The following is a 3,626-nucleotide window of genomic DNA, read 5'->3' as shown; positions in this document are numbered from 1 at the left end:
GGGGCTGGCTGGCATGTGGTTCTGGGGGACTGAACCGTGGTCCCTGTGGTTTGCTAAGCTTGTTCCAAGTAGGTGCTTTAGACCACTGAGCCATCTCGCCAGCCCTTTTTTTTGGTCTTTGTGAGGCAGGGTCTCGCTAAGCAGTTCAGCTGGCCTTGAGCTGACTACATTACTGACTTGTGCCATCATACCCAGCAAAAACAACAGTTTCTAAATTGCACTGTTGTAGTTCCAGTGCTTGGCCAGCCCCGTGGGGTAAGGACTTCTGCACGGTCCGCTCTGAAGCACCCCCAGCATTTCTCTTTGGCCACCTAATGCAGTCACTCTGAAAGCGCCCTTGTTGTCCTCGCCTCGCAGGTTCAGCCCGTCTTGCTCAGCAGGCCCACATGCAGAGATCTGTCTCCCCTGCCCACTCCTGCAAGACACGCCCTCCCCAAACCTGGCCAGAAACAACCCTGGTTCATTCTTTGTCTTGACCCCAGTAGAGACTAGGCTCGGCTAGGTGCTTCTTCTGCTCATTTGCCTCTGCGGAGTGTGGTTGTCACTGGGCCTGGAGTGCCACCACGCCCAGTCTCAGTTGTCATCTCAGTGTCCCGGGGGAGGGGGGGTGGCAAGGTAGGCCCGGGGATCGAACCCCTGGCCCCTGCGCCTGCTTGCAGGCGCTTTAATCCGCTGAGCTATTTGGCCAGCTGTGCCATGGGCTTACTTGCATAACTGGTATCCTCAGGGGTGGCCAGAAGCTAACCTGGGTCCTGTCTCTCTGCGTGGTCTCCCCATGTGGCTGCTGGGATCCTGAGGGGGTGGCACAGAAGTCAAGCTCCTACGCACATGTGCTTGATAATGTCCCACAGGCTCCGCCCAGCATCCCCATGGAGGGAACACCACAGGCTGTGAACCCCTGGAGGGTGGTTTCCTGGGACCACCACGGGGACCACGGAGAAAGAAGAAGTTGAGCATCTCTGCTTGAGTCCCCAAGTGCTCTCTGAGCCTCTTCACCCGTTTCAAGCAGCCATCCCAGTCACACAGTTTACCAAGCTGGCTAAGGCCACATGCAGGGTAAAGAATGAAGGGTTGGATTTGGAGGCAGCTCTCCCAGCCCCCTCCCTTTCCTCCAGCAAGATTTAAAGGGGCTCAAGCCGGCACCGTGTTTTATGCCTATAACCCCAACACCATTGAAGGCTGAGGCAGGAGGACCGCAAGTTGGAACTCAGCCTCGGAAATTTAGTAAGACTGTTTCAAAATAAAAAATGAAAAGGAATGGGGATATAGCTAGTGTGCAGGCCCTGGGATCAGTCCCCAGTGCTGCAAAACAAATGATGTGTGTGGGGCTTTGCAGACTCTTTTCTCACCCCGCTGGCTCAAGGTCTTCTCTGTGTCTGCGGTCAGATGTGGAGGGCTGTGGTGTTCAGAAGGCTTGGCTGGGGCTGAAGGGTCCGCATGTGCACTGGCCCAGCTACACAGCAGGGTGCAGCCTCTCCACTAAGGTGCCTTGCTTTCCAGAGCAGGTGACCTGGGACACCAAGGATATGACTGTGACTCCTAAGTCACTCACTGTGGATTCTAGCATATTCTTTTGGTTCCTGCCTCAGAAGAGAAGGCACAGCACGAAGATGTGCTCATGGGGTGGCAGGAACCTTTTGGACCTGATGTTTTATAGGGTTAAAATAACTGACCATCAGTTGAGGACGGTGGTGCCTGTCTGCCTTCCTAGCATTTTAGGAGGCGGAGGCAGGAGGACTGCAGAAGTTCAAGCCCTGTCTGAGCAATTTAGTGAGCTACTGTCTCAATTTTTTTTTTTTTTAAAGTAAAGGGCAGGGGTGGGGCTCAATCCTCAGGTTCAATCCCCAATATCACAAAGAAGAAAAGGAAACAAAAAACAAAGATGTGAGTATCCACAGCCCCGTGCCTGGCTGATGCTCTGAACCACCTGTCAAAGCTGCGGCTGAGGTGTCCCCACCGACAATGTCACCGGTGACAGCTGCTGAGGGCTACACTGCCCTGTTCCTGGCAACCTGGCTGCCCTTTATCTGCCCATCTGCTTGTCCAGTGTCACCTTCTGGCTTTGTGCACGTGTATTTGCACATCTGTTGTTAATTTGCATGAGACACAGAGGCTCACTCTCACTGGGCGCAGAGAATAAAGACCAGGGTGTCACTGTACCTCTGGCAGAGAGGGGAAAGAGCGGTCCTCAGGCGAATAATTCCCTGTGGGGCTCACCAAGGCAGCTTCTTTTTTTTTTTTTTAGTGGAAGCGGGGATTGAACTCAGGCCCTTGCACTTGCCAGGGAAGCACTTACCCCACTGAGCCATCTCCCCAGCCCCCAACCAAGGCAGCTTCTAAGCCCACTTGGGCGCTCGGAACTCATACTTAAAATATAATTATGATATTTGAGCAGTCAAGATCGTGATGACCTTGAGTAGTGGGATGAGGAGCCGGTGGTAGGACTGTCCTTTCCTTCAAAAACCTTTGATCCTACATAACCCGTGTATCTACTTGGAACTAATCGATCACCTGCACACTTCGAAGATACATGATTGAGCTGGATATGGTGGCACACAGCTGTGACCCCAGAACTCAGACAGCTAAAGCTTTGAGGGCAGCCTAGACTACAGAGTAAGTTCAAGTCTAGCTTGAGCTTCATAGTGAGACTCTGTCTTAAAAACACACACACACACACACACACACAAACAAAGCAATTTGTGAGACAGCACCGTTGTGGAAAATGACGCGAACAATATTTGATGAGACAAAGACAATGGTTTTATGTTATTTTGGATGATGCTGGGGATTGAACTCTGGGTCTTTGTGCGTGTGTGTGTGTGTGTGTGTGTGTGTGCGTGTTGGTTTTTTGAGAAAAGGACTCATTATGTAGTTCAGGCTGGCCTTGAACTGACTTTGTAGCCCAGGCTGGTCCTGAACTCAAGGATCCTCCTGCCTCAGCCTCCCAAGTGTAGAGATGACAGGCGTGTACTGCTAGGCCCAGCTAAATATACATTTCTGTGGCATCTTCTCTGTGAATGTTGCGTGTGTCCTGAGTGATTTGTTTTACAACTTGCCTGTGTCAATTCACCTGCCTCGGGAAACTCTCTCCAACCCTGCAGTTCTAAACCACTGCACCCTGCGTCACGGGATGCCAGGTCTTGGCTGAATTATTAGCTAGTGGCCACAGGGAGTTTCCACTGCTTTTGCCCCATAAGCAATGCTGCAGTGAGCATCCTTGGATTTGTGCACCAGGATGACCCGAGGAGGCACCAGGACCTGGAAATTCCCTCTTCCTCCTCCTCCTCCTCTTCCCCATCTTCCTCCTCCTCCTCTTCCGTAATTATCAGTTTTGAATCTTGAGGTCACTTCTATCTGTGTGCAAGAGTGAGTGGGTGTCATTTCATTTGCAAAAGTAGGCTGGAGATGGGCTCAGTGCAAAGGCCCTGGGTTCAAACCTCAGTACCGGTATGGGGGAGGAACGTGTGATTTCTTTATTTCTCTCTCTCTCTCTCTCTCTCTCTCTCTCTCTCTCTCTCTCTCTCTCTCTCTCTCTTTTAGACAGGGCCCCAGCCCCATTCTTCAGTTCAGGTTGGCCTTAAGCTCACTTTGTAGCCCAGGCTGGACTTGAGCTCTCAACAATCCTC

This window comes from Octodon degus, unplaced genomic scaffold (genome assembly GCF_000260255.1).
Source record: "Octodon degus isolate 3935 unplaced genomic scaffold, OctDeg1.0 scaffold00268, whole genome shotgun sequence".
NCBI classification, from domain to species: Eukaryota; Metazoa; Chordata; class Mammalia; order Rodentia; family Octodontidae; genus Octodon; species Octodon degus.
This window is presented reverse-complemented; position numbering follows the sequence as displayed.